Below are 16961 nucleotides of genomic sequence, written 5' to 3'. Positions count from 1 at the left end.
AGGGACTCAAAGTCGGGGTCACCCCAAACCACCAAGGGCTAAGGAAGGCGAGTCAGTAGTCACCCTCATAAAGTCAGCCTGAAGGATACCTGGTTCCCATCTGGTTCATCCCAGCTACGCCCGGGCTACTCACCCTGCCATCAAATGTGAGTAAAGCCCTTGAAAGACAATTCTGCCTGTGTGGAGTTATTCTGCGCCTTGTGGTACTACAAACCTACACCGGGCCCTGGGGCTTGCCTCACTCTCAGGAGGCTATTCCAACTAACTGCCCACACCATCAGCCCCAGGCGCCCCCTAACCTGCAGTGGCGGTCCCCACTGACCGCAATACTGAGAGTGGCGTCACGATCAAAACCGAAGATTTCCTACCTGTGACCAGCACCAGCTACGTGGAGTCCCTGAAGGTATGCAACGACACAACACCGGCGGGGCTTCACATCTGGCGTCACGAACAGGATAAGGACTAGACCTGTCCAGACAGGTGACCATGTGCCTGGGCGGTCCGCTTGAAAAATTGGAAGCGCCGCCATATTGCCACCATGAAAAGCGCGCTGAAAAACAACAGCAGCCCGCGCTGGAAGAAGTTACCGCCCACGAAGAGGTGTGGCTACCCAGAGATCCCCTGCAGAGTTCTGGGCTTGCCAGCGAAGAGAGTGGAAGCGTCCAGAGACGGCGGAGCAGAAGAGAAGCCAGCAGCTTGCTAATGAAAATGGCGTCTGAGTGCAGAGACCCAGAGCCAGGCTCCGCTGCCTGGTGGTGTCGGGAGCTTGCTGAGTTCTGCGATCAACTAGAAGCCAGGGTCGGAAGGCTGATCAGAGAGGGACGCGAGGAGTTCCTATGGATGACCGCGGCGGTTCGGGCCTACGAGGAGAGAGCCGCGCACCGAGTGCCAGATCGGGCGGTGACAACTCAGACCCCGATGCTGCCAACGATGGGTGAGTCGAGTGATGCCCCGGCTAGCGCAAGTGCCCCGACCCCTACGGCCACGCCCGCGGTCCCTGAAGAGGCGCCCGGCGCGGCGACGCTGAACCAGGCCGCAGCCACGCCAGGTGCGGCCCGCCAAGCCCCGGCCGCCGCAGCGATGCCCTGCTCGGCCCGCCAAGCCCCGGCCGCCGCAGCGATGCCCTGCTCGGCCCGCCAAGCCCCGGCCGCCGCAGCGATGCCCTGCTCGGCCCGCCAAGCCCCGGCCGCCGCAGCGATGCCCTGCTCGGCCCGCCAAGCCCCGGCCGCCGCAGCGATGCCCTGCTCGGCCCACCAAGACCCGGTCCCTGCAGCGACGCCCAGCTCAGCCTGCACAGACCCCATCGCAGCTGCGACGCCGATCCAGGCCGCCGCCATGCCAGGCGCGGCCCGCCAAGACCAGGCCGCCGCCATACAGGGCGCGGCCCGCCAAGACCAGGCCGCCGCCATGCCGGGCGCGGCCCGCCAAGACCAGGCCGCCGCCATGCCAGGCGCGGCCCGCCAAGACAAGGCTGACGTACCATTTACCCCGGCCTGCAAGGCCAGAGCAGACAAGGCTCCCCAGGTTCAGGAAGTCCCTGCTAGGCAATCTCTGGTAGGTGAGGACTCCGCATACTGGCAGCTAAAAGCCGACCTGGAAGCTAAGTTCCCACGGGAGATGGTGGAGCGGTACATGCTCCCTCCGCACACCCCAAAGAGTATCCCGACAGCTCCCGCAGCAACCACGGCAAAGAGTTCCCCACCTGGGCCGGCAGAAAGAAGTCCATCCCCAGCACTGCTACCCAAGGAGTGCCAGGAAGAACTAAGGGGGGGAGGAGGCCAGGAGGTTGAGGGGCTGACTCCAGAGCCATACCCAGAGCCAGAGATGCTGCCCTATTCTCGCTGGGATGAGGAAGACCTGACACCATCTGCAGAAGAAGAACTGCCCAAAAGCCTTACCTGGGAGTTTGTGAGCTGCACCCTACAGAATCCAGCCCGTAAGACACACCGCAACAGAACGCAACTATCCTCTGCACCGTCATCTCCAGAGCAGAGAGAAGTCACCGCCAGAGACTTGCAAGAAAAACGAGCCCTGAGAAGGTCCAAAGCCCAGGCCAGAGGACCCCTTTTCAGAGGTGTAGTGGAGGATTTTAATCTGAGAAGTGGATATGGATTCATTGTAGCCCCTGGTATCAAAGAAGGGATATTTGTCAATCGGAGAGACGTCAGAGCTAATCTGCCCAGAGGACACCCTGGCAGAAATCTAAAGATGGGAGATTCAGTCCAGTTTACTATGCATGAAGGCGAAAGAGGATTGTATGCGCTTGACGTAGCACTATGTACCAGCAAACCTTACAGCCACCCCATGCTAAAAGAAAGAAAAGACAAGGAACCTACAGATGAAACAACCACAGACGACGATAAAGAGCAGGAAAGCAGCAGGTGCCATCGCCATACAGGCTCAAGCCCTGGTAAAGAGGAGTAAAGTAAAGTAAAGAAAGAAGTTATCAGTTAAAGTTTTGAAAAAGTTTGTTTTGCAACGTTCTCAAGTTCAAGTAATGTGCCCACAAAAACTATTGTGAGAAAACCATAAACCTTAAGGCTATGAACTGGCTATAGCCACAAACTCTCGCAGTGTAAATAGTTACACCAGAGGGCACCACCACCACCAGAGTCAGCCTGTTTAGGGGCTTGGCTCGTCTGCAACCAGGAGGAGCCCGTCCGTATATAGGGCCTTGGCTCACCTGCGACCAGAGAGCATGCCTGTTTATGGGGCTTGGCTCACCACCACAAAGAGGGTACCTGGTCAGCACCAACTGTGGAGGCCGCCTCTGCATCCTGCCAGAAGAGGCTGAAGGCGCGGATCCACCAGACCAGGTATACCCTGAAACCACCAGCCCATGTAAGCCGCCTCTACATCCTGCCAGAAGTGGCTGAAGCCGCGGCCAACGTGAAAGGGTTTTGGGTGGGTTAACGGACTTGTGGGTGGAGGGTGGTGATGTATGGTACCTGGTGCTTTTAAATGTTTTACATGTTTTAATGTTTTATGCATTTTAAAATGTTGTCTTGCAGCCCGAGGACGTGCTGGTGATAACTAAGGGGGAATGTGGCGCCCCTGACCTGGTCAGGCACCACTGAGTACTGCACCCATGCTGGGGACAGTACAATACAGGTAATCCAGAAGGCTGACAGGGGTGTGGTACACAGGCGCATAGTGATCAGGTCTCACACATGTACCCATGAGAGGACCCCTGGGGGTCCCAGGAGGGGGCAAAGCCTATACCTCCACTGGAATAGTGGCAGGGGGTCAAAAGCCTCCATCTCCTCTCAAGGGGTGTGGTGGAGAGTCTGGTTGCTAGGTGGCGTAGGCAAGAACAGGAGAGGAGGAGCAGTGAGTCAGTTAGAGCAGAGAACTCCAGAGGGCTCAGTGAGGAGCAGACCTGTGGGGTTGATGCTGTCTAACAGCGCCCGCGCAGTGGCTACTGACGGGGGAGAACGGTCAACTAGGAGTGCTACCTGAAAGCCAGCTTCAGCTAGAGAGAAAGCACGGAGTGGGAAGTAAGGAGACTGCTAGAGAGCACCAGGCCCAACCGGGCGGCAGATCCCGAAGCGAAGATAGATCCAGCTTTCTTCTGCTAAACCTGCCGGTGTGGGGCTCTCAAAGCCCACACCACAACACAACAAAAGCCGCAGCCACGTAACCGCAGTGAGGGCCCATAGGTCACAGGAGGCAAGAAGCTGGAGTGGCCTGGTCCGGGGAACAAGCAAACGGCAAACAAAAGGGGGAGAGAGGCTGCAGCATCTTCCCTGGGCGACCCCCATAGGGACTCAAAGTCGGGGTCACCCCAAACCACCAAGGGCTAAGGAAGGCGAGTCAGTAGTCACCCTCATAAAGTCAGCCTGAAGGATACCTGGTTCCCATCTGGTTCATCCCAGCTACGCCCGGGCTACTCACCCTGCCATCAAATGTGAGTAAAGCCCTTGAAAGACAATTCTGCCTGTGTGGAGTTATTCTGCGCCTTGTGGTACTACAAACCTACACCGGGCCCTGGGGCTTGCCTCACTCTCAGGAGGCTATTCCAACTAACTGCCCACACCATCAGCCCCAGGCGCCCCCTAACCTGCAGTGGCGGTCCCCACTGACCGCAATACTGAGAGTGGCGTCACGATCAAAACCGAAGATTTCCTACCTGTGACCAGCACCAGCTACGTGGAGTCCCTGAAGGTATGCAACGACACAACACCGGCGGGGCTTCACAGAAACAGTGCTCAAATGGAATAGGAACTGCATGGGGAAGACGCTTGGACGCATCTCTGATTCCCAAATTGCTGCTGGGAATAATATTGTCAGAGTATTACACCACTTTTACTGAGTGACAATAAAACATACAAAATTGAAGATAAAATGGATTTTACAGGAAAAAAAATTAATAATCTTTCCTGTATAATAACTTGTATACAGTATAAAGCAAAATAAAAATTGGGAAGAAAACATTGCCTTCTCATTAACTCCATGATTAATAAAGCATACAGACATACATTAATTCTTATCAATCTAATAGGATGACAACAGTGCCCAGACCTGCATCCCACCACAAGAACCACTCCAGAGTCATCCCCAGATAATGGAATCATCTTTAGTGACAAAGTGAGGGATATGCGCCCCCTGTGGTCTTATTGTATTGACTCTTCTAATGGTGCTGCTCACTATGTTGGGGTGCAGCTGTGTGACCCTATTTTCAAAGAAAAGTTGAAAGGGTCTTCAGTAGAGATGGGTAGTCGAGCTGGGCTATCAGACGTCGCCTCTGTAGTGTCATCCTTCCTATGGTTCCAATGTGTAAAGTAAACAAAAAAAGTGCATATTTGTCATCGCCACATCCGAAACTACTAAGATATAAAACCGTACCCTAACTCATAAAATTAATATCAGTTCAAAAAATGAAAGAAACTAAAATGTTACAAAAATGTATCCAAGGTGTTCTGAAAAAAATATGGTCTCACTAAAATGTCACTTTGTCCTGCAAACAATGCAGCCCCCCAAATTATTTTTTTTTTCTGTGTAGCCCATATACCCAGCAGTTTGAGACCCCTGCTTTTAGGCTATGTTCTTTCAAAAATGTAGCAGTTTTCTATTTCAGTCAGGAAAAAAAATATAATTGTGTGCATGAGATTTATGAAATCTCATAGCTTTTGCTGAAACTTTAAAAGTCAGCTTTTAATTTGCATAAACTAATTAAAAAAAGCTGCAAAAAAATGCAGCAAAAATGCAACGTGTGAACAAAGCTTTACTAGCTGGGCTACCAGTTGACAGCAGCGAAACATAAAGCCAAATCAAATGTTTGTTTTTTTATGGTGTATTCCCAAGCATCCCTTCCCATCAGGTGTCCCTCACTCATACATTTTAGAGGTTCATCAGGCAGTCCTCATTAATAAATTTTGAAGGGCCATCAGGCGGCCCTTATTCATGCATGTTCCATAACAACATCCTTGCCCTTACCAACACAGTTACGTGGAAGGTCCACTTAATGACTCGTGAACAAATATTTGTGACCAGGGATGCTACATTCGCCATATGTGTGCCCATTTCCACAAGTCACCTATAGCTACCACTAGTCTGGTAATGCTGTAGCAGAGCTTGCAAGTGCCAACTCACCGACTGGTGTGCGACGTGACAACACGCTGGAACTCCACATTACCCTTGCTAGCAAGGCTTTGTGAGCAGCAAAGGACAGTAGCTGAATTTGATTTATTCTGCTTCGCCTTCGCACATAACAACAGACAAGTGGGCATGGATGTTTGACAACTGTGAGCTTCTACAAAGCTTTGACGAATCAACTAAGATGGTGAGCACCATAATCAGTGTAACCAACCTGCTTCTGTGTCTAAAAAAAATGCTCACTGCTCACAATTAATGAGGAGCTTTGCATGTGAACCAGTTGGAGATGAAGGAAGCAAGTACACAGGGGGATACTACCCAGCCCAGCCTCATATTATCGTTTCAACATAGATTAGGTGAAAATGAGGGGGAACAGCAAGAAGCTGAGGAGGAGATGAAGAGTGGTCCTCCAGGTGGGGATAAGGAAGTCTTGCCTGTTGGAAGTCTGGCAATCATGGCTAACTTTATGTCCTGCAGCCTTTCCTGTGACCCTCACATTATACGTATTTTGGCCAAAACTGATTACTGGTGGTTAACCCTTTTCAACCCACACTACAAGGAGCACTTTCTAAGGTAGAAAGGGCTAGTAAAATAGCGTAATACAAGAAGACCATAATTGAACAATTAGTACAAAAAATGTCCATCTCACAATGCTGGTGGCAGAGGTCAAAGTTCCTTGGACAACTAAGGAGGAGAGTGGAAGGAGACAAACACCAGTTCCAACAAAGGCAGGGGAACACTGTCAAAGGTCTGGGACAGTTTCATTACACCCTCCCAGCACCCAGACCTTGAAACTTGGGGTAGTCTGACAAGGAGGAAAAAGATTTGGAAAATGGCGAAGGAATACCTAGCTGACTGTAACACTATTCTCCATGATTCCTCTGTGTCATATAACTATTGGATTTCCAAACTGGACACATGGCATGAACTGTCCCTTTGTGCCTTGAAGGTGCTGGCCTGAGGGGTTTTAGTGTCAGCTGGGGCATAATAATTGATAAATGCATCCACCTGTCAATTGAAAATGACAGGCTGACGCTTATCAAAATAAACAAGGCCTGGATTGGCCCCGACTTCTCAACCCCAGTGGATGACAGCAGCAGAACATAAAGCCAATTCAAGTATAATAAAGAATGATACAAAATATTATTGCTCCTAGTCTTATAAAAAAATAATGAGGTAAATAGTAATAGTAATAAAATCAATACAAGAAGTAATGGACCCAAAAAGGTTACAAGGTGCATGGTTAAAAAGTGCTGTTGCTGTAAAATCAGTGGATGTGATTAAATCAAATAGCACAGAAGAAGTCATAAGAATTGAACAGAAATTAACAAATCATAGTGATTTCTTCATCTATGTTATAAACTGCAATTGCGGGCTACAATATGTTGGCTGCACTACGCAGACCCTCCATGCCAGAATGAATGGCCATAGACATAATCTGAAAAATGGGTTTTTAAAACATAAGGGTGCTTTACACGCTGCGACATCGCTAACGATATATCGTCGGGGTCACAGTGTTTGTGATGCACATCCGGCATCGTTAGCGTCATCGCAGCGTGTGACACCTATGAGCGACCTTAAACGATCGCAAAAGAGTTAAAAATCATTGGTCTGTGACACGTTGTTCATTTACCAAAAATCGTTGTCTGGTCAATAGCGAGGTTGTTAATCGTTCCTGCGGCACCACACATCACTACGTGTGACACCGCAGGAACGACGAACATCTCCTTACCTGCCGTCCACTGGCAATGAGGAAGGAAGGAGGTGGCCGGGATGTTACAGCCGCTCATCTCCTCCCCTCCTCTGCTATTGGCCGGCCGCTTAGTGACGTTGCTGTAATGTAGCTGTGACGCCGAATGCACCTCCCCCTTGAAGGAGGGATTGTTCGGTGTCTCCAGCGACATCGCTCAGCAGGTATGTGCGTGTGACGCTGCCATAGCAATAATGTTCGCTACGGCAGCGATCACCACATATCGCAGCAACGACAGGGGCGGGTGCTAACGCTCGCGACATCGCTAGCAATCGCTAGAGATGTCGCAGCATGTAAAGCACCCTTTAGCCTTATCAAAAGGGTGGGGAAATACGTATGCGGCCCGCGATGACCTTTTCTGCGGCCCCCGGGCATATTCCCGGCAGTGGCAGTGTTAAAGCTGCTGCTGCGGTCTTGCTGGCCGCCGGCCCTTTAAATCTCCACATGCGCTGCTTTGTACCAATGGGCTCTCTCGCTGGCCAGTGTCATCAAGCACAACACTTACTTTGTGGGCGGATTTAGCGCTCTGCGCTTTAGTCCCAGAGCCACTTCACAGGTTCCAGCGGAGTGTGCTCGCCCTCATGAGATATGTGCCCGACTCTCGCCCTCCAATACTGTGAGCCTGGCACCCGCCCTCCAATGCTGTGAGCCTGGCGCCTGCCCTCCCGAGCTGTGTGCCCGGCGCCCGCCCTCCAAAGCTGTGTGCCGGCGCCCGCCCTCCCGAGCTGTGTGCCCGGCGCCTGCCCTCCCGAGCTGTGTGCCTGGCGCCCACCCTCCAATGCTGTGTACTCGCCCTCCGGTTCTTTGTGGCTCCCCCAGTGTTGTGTGTAACACTCAGTGCTGTTTATCACCCTAGGTTTGTGTTCCTCCAAGTGGTGTCTGTGCTCCGTATTTGCTGTGTTCCCCCCCAGTGCTTTGTATCACCCCCAGTGATGTGTTTCCCCAATTCTGTGTACCATCGCAAGTGCTGTCTAGCCCCCCAAGTGATGTCCTGCCCCTTAGTAATGTCTGTGCTCCGCAAGTGCTGTCCGTGCCTCCCAGTCCCACCCTGTGATGTCTGTGCCCCCTAGTGATCTCCGTGCCCCCAATGCTGCTTTCTGTGACCCCTCCCAGTGCTGTTTGTGCTCAACAGCTATTTTTATGCTTCCAAGTGGTCTGTCCTTCAGCCCCTCCTGTCATATGTTTTGCCCCATCCCCTCCTGTGATGTGTATTTGCCCCATCCACTCATGTGATGTGTATTTGCCCCATCCCCTCCTGTCATGTGTATTTGCCCTATCCCCTCCTGTCATGTGTTTGACCCCAGCCCCTCCTGTGATGTGAATGACTCCAGCCCCTGCTGTGATATGTATGGCCCCAGCCCTTCTTGTGATATATACATCACATTGGAGATGCTAGGGGCATGTACATCAGAGGAGGGGATGGAGCATATACATCACAATGGAGATGCTGAGGGCATATACATCACATTAGAGATGCTGAGGGCATATACATCATATTGGAGAGGCTGGGGTATATACATCCCAGAAGGGGCAGGGGGCATATACATAACAGGAGGGGCAGGGGGCATATACATCACAGGAGGGGCAGGGGGCATATACATAACAGGAGGGGCAGGGGGCACATACAACACAGGAGGGGCTCAGAGTATATACATCACAGGAGGGGCTGGGGGCATATACAAAGTGTCTCCTGTGATGTATATACAGCAGTCCCAGCGTCTCCTATGTGATGTATGTGCCTCCAGTGTCTCCTGTGATGTATGTGGTTTACCAATTTTATTGTCACAAAGAGTTGACTGCACTCCAGACCGAGACAAACCTGGAAAAACAGTTCTGAGAACAATATGATCAATGTCACCGAACATCACAGCCGCACAAAAGAGAAGCAGCTCCGTCCACCACAGTAGGCGTGCAGAGGTGAGTTAATGAATTGTTTGACCAAATAAAAATAGCAGGGTCATTTTCATATTGATAATTTTGAGCGGCCCCGAAGGTTGGTAGAATTTTCCAAATGGCCCTCAGTAGAAAAAAGGTTCCCCACCCCTGCCTTATCAAGACATGTCACTATAAAACATTAAAAAAAATTGTATTCAGGTGACACCAGTGGAACAAATTCCTCCTGAGGCACGTAACCGCATCAGTACACTCAGTCGAAGGTGTCATTCTGGATCTACAGACTTCAGTTTCTGTATCCAGATGGCCTTAACAATGTGGTCGAACTGGTTTAATATTTAATATTTTAGAAAGGAATTCAACTGAATATTATAGTATTCACTAAAGCAAAGTATATATGAGAAAATTGGTTTCCATGGAAAATATTCTATTTTTCACTTATTTATATTCATTTTTGTACATATATTTTTTAACTGTTGTTTAAATGTTCTGAGTTTTTCATCACTCATGTTATTTTTATAAACTAATGGGTATATTTTACAAAGAAAATCTTGGTTTTCAATAATAACTTTTAGTCTAAAGGACATTTCTAATTAAAATTTGCTCTTTTTTTCTGTTCCTTACTGGGAAGGAAGTATGTGTGTGAGTTTTCAATTATCTCCATTGTCTCCAGCCCTTAACGAAGCTCCTCAGTAACTGTGGAGCATGTATAATGCCAAAAAATTGTATTTATATTTAGTTATTTTGACCTGATGAAGGCCACTTGACGGTAGAAACACATTTTATGACCTTTATACCAATAAAATAATCAAAATGTATCTATATGGATTCCATGGTTGCCCCTGGGAATGCAACATTTATTATATTTCTATTGCCCCTTGGTGGAAGTTCCAAGGAAGGAACTTATCCGCAGCTCACCATGCTAGCAGCGTAACAGACCGGGCTGCTGACATGGTGAGCTGCGGATGAGGGGGACAAGAAAAAGAAGAAACCATAAACCGTATACCCTTTTTTGGGTGGGAAGGTGTGCATGGGGATACACCAGTAAAAAATGAATGTTTGACTTGTTCGTGAACAGTGACTCTATGTGCTTATTTGCACCTACTATTTGGTGAGTGCAGTCTTAAAATTGTTCTCTTTTACATGAACTATTAACACACTTAGATTAGCGCCATGGTATCTCCTGTTCCCTATTCTCATCTCTAGGGGCAAAATCCAGTTTATAAAGCCAAGTCAAACATTCTTTTTTTTCTGGTGCACCCCTTCCCACCCAAAAAAGGGTATACGGTTCATGGTTTCTTCTTTTTCTTGTCCCCCTCATCCTCCACCATATCAACAGGGCTATCAGCCCGCATTCACTCATAAATTTTAAACGTCCATCAGGCGGCCCTTACTCATATTATTTTTAGAGGGTCATGAGGCGTCCCTCACTCAAAATTTCTTTTCACGGGATACATACTTTCTTTTCCCTATTAATTTAGAAAAGTTTGCAGTTATATATTATATAACTAATTGAAGCAGCTCAAGGCCTGCGTTAACGGATGGAGAAATAGACGTGCTGCTGATGGTGCTCAACAGCAACAAAGACTATAAGGCAATAATCCCTGAATACATGCCTCTAATACGCTATTTTTCTCCAGCAGCTAAGCCTACACCAATTCCAGTTAAGAGTGGTATTATTAAAAAATAAAATCTATTTGAATTACCACCAGCAATGACTGTAAGGGTACTTTACAGGCTGCGATTGCTAGCGTTGTCGAGCGCGATAGCACCCGCCCCCGTCGTATGTGCAACATTTGGTGATCGGTGCCGTAGCGAACATTATCGCTACGGCAGCGTCATACGCACATACCTTTTCAGCGACGTCGCTGTGACCGCCGAACAATCCCTCCCTCAAGGGGGAGGTGCATTCGGCGTCACTACAGCGTCACTAAGCGGCCGGCCAATAGAAGCGGAGGGACGGAGGTGAGCGGGACATAACATCCCGCCCACCTCCTTCCTTCCGCATTGCCGGTGGACGCAGGTAAGGAGATGTTCGTCACTCCCTCGGTGTCACACATAGCGATGTGTGCTGCCGCAGGAACGACGAACAACATCGTACCGGTGGCAGCAGCGATATTAAGGAAATGAACAACATGTCAACAATCACCGTTTTGGAACGATTTTGCGATCGTTGATCATTGTTCATTCGTGTTACATGCTGCGATCTCGCTACCTGCGCCGGATGTGCGTCACTAACGACGTGAGCCTGACGATATATCGGTAGCGATGTTGCAGCTTGTAAAGTACCCCTAAAGCTATAAAATGTTGTTATACACTGTATATTCTCTAGGTAAAGCTTTCACTACACTATATCTGGGTACAGTTTATTGAGCATGGCATCACCAGGTCTTATATAGGTCCGATGATGCAATGCAGCCAGCCAATCACAGAAATGCCAATAGCCAACATGGCTACAGCATTAGCTTGATTGGCAGAAAATGTTTATTGGCTGAGAATAAACCATGAAATATGTGGGGCGGGGAATCGAGCATGACGCCCAAGTACCTGGATACTTGATCAAGTACTGAGTAGTGCTGGGCACATTATACCATCACTAATAAGATAACATTGTTAAAGAGGACCTTCCACCAAATGTTTAATGTTGAAATGGAAACAATGCAATAGCAGCTGCAAAACGGAATCATTTTTTTTTTGTTTTTTAATTTTGCCGCTTTGATACAGAGCTAATAGCAATCAAACTATTTGGAAAGTCTTGAGCTAATTTTTGTTAAGTCCAATTGTGCTAAGGCCAAGAGTTTTCACTGAAGAGTAATTATTCCCCTTGTATGACATTGCCCAATTATACAGTTAGGTCCAGAAATATTTGGACAGTGACACAATTTTCGCGAGTTGGGCTCTGCATGCCACCACATTGGATTTGAAATGAAACTTCTACAACAGAATTCAAGTGCAGATTGTAACGTTTAATTTGAAGGTTTGAACAAAAATGTCTGATAGAAATTGTAGGAATTGTACACATTTCTTTACAAACACTCCACATTTTAGGAGGTCAAAAGTAATTGGACAAATAAACCAAACCCAAACAAAATATTTTTATTTTCAATATTTTGTTGCGAATCCTTTGGAGGCAATCACTGCCTTAAGTCTGGAACCCATGGACATCACCAAACGCTGGGTTTCCTCCTTCTTAATGCTTTGCCAAGCCTTTACAGCCGCAGCCTTCAGGTCTTGCTTGTTTGTGGGTCTTTCCGTCTTAAGTCTGGATTTGAGCAAGTGAAATGCATGCTCAATTGGGTTAAGATCTGGTGATTGACTTGGCCATTGCAGAATGTTCCACTTTTTTGCACTCATGAACTCCTGGGTAGCTTTGGCTGTATGCTTGGGGTCATTGTCCATCTGTACTATGAAGCGCCGTCCGATCAACTTTGTGGCATTTGGCTGAATCTGGGCTGAAAGTATATCCCGGTACACTTCAGAATTCATCCGGCTACTCTTGTCTGTTGTTATGTCATCAATAAACACAAGTGACCCAGTGCCATTGAAAGCCATGCATGCCCATGCCATCACGTTGCCTCCACCATGTTTTACAGAGGATGTGGTGTGCCTTGGATCATGTGCCGTTTCCTTTCTTCTCCAAACTTTTTTCTTCCCATCATTCTGGTACAGGTTGATCTTTGTCTCATCTGTCCATAGAATACTTTTCCAGAACTGAGCTGGCTTCATGAGGTGTTTTTCAGCAAATTTAACTCTGGCCTGTCTATTTTTGGAATTGATGAATGGTTTGCATCTAGATGTGAACCCTTTGTATTTACTTTCATGGAGTCTTCTCTTTACTGTTGACTTAGAGACAGATACACCTACTTCACTGAGAGTGTTCTGGACTTCAGTTGATGTTGTGAATTGGTTCTTCTTCACCAAAGAAAGTATGCGGCGATCATCCACCACTGTTGTCATCCGTGGACGCCCAGGCCTTTTTGAGTTCCCAAGCTCACCAGTCAATTCCTTTTTTCTCAGAATGTACCCGACTGTTGATTTTGCTACTCCAAGCATGTCTGCTATCTCTCTGATGGATTTTTTCTTTTTTTTCAGCCTCAGGATGTTCTGCTTCACCTCAATTGAGAGTTCCTTAGACCGCATGTTGTCTGGTCACAGCAACAGCTTCCAAATGCAAAACCACACACCTGTAATCAACCCCAGACCTTTTAACTACTTCATTGATTACAAGTTAACGAGGGAGACACCTTCAGAGTTAATTGCAGCCCTTAGAGTCCCTTGTCCAATTACTTTTGGTCCCTTGAAAAAGAGGAGGCTATGCATTACAGAGCTATGATTCCTAAACCCTTTCTCCGATTTGGATGTGAAAACTCTCATATTGCAGCTGGGAGTGTGCACTTTCAGCCCATATTATATATATAATTGTATTTCTGAACATGTTTTTGTAAACAGCTAAAATAACAAAACTTGTGTCACTGTCCAAATATTTCTGGACCTAAAAGTAGGGAGCAACACATTGAGGGAAAAAGACATGTCCACAGAAGCGAAGAACAGACTACTTCCTGCAAGATATAATGACACCCTGCTCTGCTCTCACTGCAGAACACTTCCAAGTTAAACACAAGAGACTTAAGTGATTATTGACACCTATAAGCTCTCAGCTCAGGACAGGAAGAGTCGGGGGCTGCAGTATAGCAGAGGTTTACAGTGCCCTGAGAGTAGAAGAGCTGATAGAAGAGTTTATAATGGGACATAGCTAACGCAGTGGGGGTGTGATGTCACCACTAGGGGGAGTCAGCACACAGTGTGTGAAATGAGATCCACCACACTGTAGAACCAGAGCTGTCTGCAACAAGAACAACTACTAGAGGGAGCCCAGGCACATGGCGTCCTAGGCAACTGAACGGTTGTGAAGAGGAGACGTACTAGCCAGGTCAGAGCCGGGAGAGGAAGCGCAGTACAAGGCAGGAGGCGGAGACAGAGTCAGGGTCCGGACCAAGCCAGAGGTCGGTAACAGGGAGAGCAAACCGAAGGAGGTGGCACAGGGACGGGACAACGGGCAGGCACGGAAGGTAAGATAAAACAGAGGAGCTTGGAGACAGAACAGACGTCAGGGAGGTCAGGAAGGGTCAGGGGAGGTAACGGACAGAATCTAGAGCACTTACAGGAACCACCTGAGCACACTGCAGAGCAGATTTATAACTGGTAGCGTGCTGATGGAGGGGACGTCCAGATATAGTGCTGTGCTCCTGGGAACGAGGCATGGAAGGAAAAGCTCCTCCCACTGGGAAATGCAGACAACATGATCAGGTGACTGATACAGCTCTGCCACAGCAGAGTGCAAAAGTATCGTGACAGTGGGTAAGTCAGTCTTTGGTGCGGTCATGCTACCATGTCTATGATTAACTGATGTAGCCCCACTGATGCATATTGATTGGCCAAGTGGAGGGGCTGATATTAAACCTCCATTGAGGTATTTGGTTAGCAGTCCTTCTTGGGATTAAGGAGGGTGGGGTTAACTGGAATTTATAAGTCTGAAGATTTGGCTGCCAAATGCAGCCTGCAACCATGCTGAAGTGTCATGTCATATTACACCATGAATATCATGTGCCATTTACCAATGCACACCTATACTGCTAGTCCCTGGTGAACCAAAGCATCCTTCTTCCCTGTGTGCTTAATCCCTGACGAAGAAGGGCAGGAGGTCTTTTGAAACAATTAAGATTGTGATCATAGTAGGACACCGTTGTTATCAGCGTGTGACATCACACGTTGTTCAGAACGTATCCTCACGGTTTCCAGTGACGTCACAGGCCAGGTGCCCTGGTTTACCTCGCATACAGGCAACAGCTTCATTGGGAAAAATCTGCACACAAATTTTCTCTAGTGGTCCCTGTAAGGGAGCTCTAAGGACATCACAATGGAACTTAAGCACGGACAATAATCTACAACAGGGGTCTCAAACTCGTCTGGGTATATGAGCCGCAAATAACAAAAAAATTTGGGGGGGCTGCATTCTTTGCCGTACAAAGTGACATTTTTAGTAATACCATATTTTTTTTCCATACACCTTTGAATCACTTTTTTGGAATTTTTCACTTGTTGTTTTTCTAATTGACATTCAACATATGGGTGATAGTACAGTTTTATAGCTTGAATCATTACGGATGTTGTCATAACATTCACTTTTTTGTTTATTTTAGGTGATATATAAAAATGAATTTTTAATGGTAAAAAAAATTCCATGCTTTTTGATTAATTTTTTTTACATTTTATCCCTTTCTTGTAAGTAATCTTGTTTTACAGTTAGTAGCATATAGTAATTTTGGCCATCATCTTGTATTAATTTTTCCATGGTGTCCTCATCCTGTAGTAATGTCCCCATCCTTGTCCCCATCCTATAGTAATATGCCTATCCTGGTTTCCTTGTAGTAATGTGCCCATACTTGCCCCCCAGTAATGACCCATCCTGTAGTAATTTCCCCTTATATGCCAGGCTTCATATACACATAAAAAAAGATTCTTCTCACCTGTCCTCCATTCCCTCAGTGTCCTCTTCCCTGCTTCTCGTGGCTGCAGGCCCGTGGCCCCATGTGCAGGGCTGTGGAGTCGGATTCATGGAGTTGGAGTCGGTTTCCATTGTGGGGGAGTTGGAGTCGGCATAAAATGGATAAATTCTGACTCCTAACATATGTAATAAATTGGGTAAAGTGGTTCAATACAGTATGTGATAAATATATTTTCATAAGAATTTGGGAAAGTTATAAAATGTCCTATCAATGTCTGTTCTATTCCTGATCAAAGGATCTGGATTGTCGGCTTTTTAGTTGAAATTAATCTGCACTTCAGCTACATGATATAATTAGTGGTATTACCATTTTACTACAGTAAATGTATGTGCAGTTGAAAGCAGACATTTACATACACTATCTATAAAGACACATCTGCAGGTTTTTCTTACTCTCACTATTAGGAACCAAAATTATTTATATTTGCCAAATTCCAAAATAATAAAAGGGAGAGAATGCTTTAAAGGGATCCAATCACCAGGATTTTCAAATATAAGCTAAAGCCAGTGCTGTACTGGCACTATCAGGCTGATTCTATACATACCTGCAGTGGTCAGCTCGGATGTTTAGGTTTTGAAATCCAAGAAAGTAAAGTTTGTAAACTGAGCAGCTTCTTGAGTGACAGTTGCACTGGAGTAGATAATATATTCATAGTTATCTCCTCCCCCTGTTAGAATTAGCATAAGTATTATACAAACGACTCACTTTGTCTAGCAGGACCTGTGTGAGGTCATACCCATGTGGTTTCAATATTTTTATTATTACATATTAGAACATTTATATATTACATTAGTTTAGTGGAACAAAGTAGAAACATTAGACAATTTCTTTGTAAACAGTTCAAACATTTGCGTTTTTTGTTTGAGGGGAGGTAAGCCGGGGAAGGAAGGTGGAAGGAGAGATCTTTATTGGGGAAACCGGGAAAAGAAAGGTGAAATGGCATTCGGAAAATGGTTAGAAGGAGAACTATCATGCATAATAATCATTTGCAAAGACTTCTGTACAACATATATATAGCTTAGTTTAGTTATATCTTCTTTGCAAATATTGAGAATCATTACTTTTAAGAAATATGTACAAGAAAGAGGAAAAAAGAGGAAAAGGAAAGAAGAGAAAGAGGAAGGAAGGGAGAAAGAAAAAAGGAGGAGAAAGCAACC

Source organism: Anomaloglossus baeobatrachus, chromosome 6, assembly GCF_048569485.1.
Source record: "Anomaloglossus baeobatrachus isolate aAnoBae1 chromosome 6, aAnoBae1.hap1, whole genome shotgun sequence".
Lineage (NCBI taxonomy): Eukaryota > Metazoa > Chordata > Amphibia > Anura > Aromobatidae > Anomaloglossus > Anomaloglossus baeobatrachus.
The sequence above is the reverse complement of the archived record's forward strand: the minus strand, read 5'-3'. Positions refer to the sequence as shown.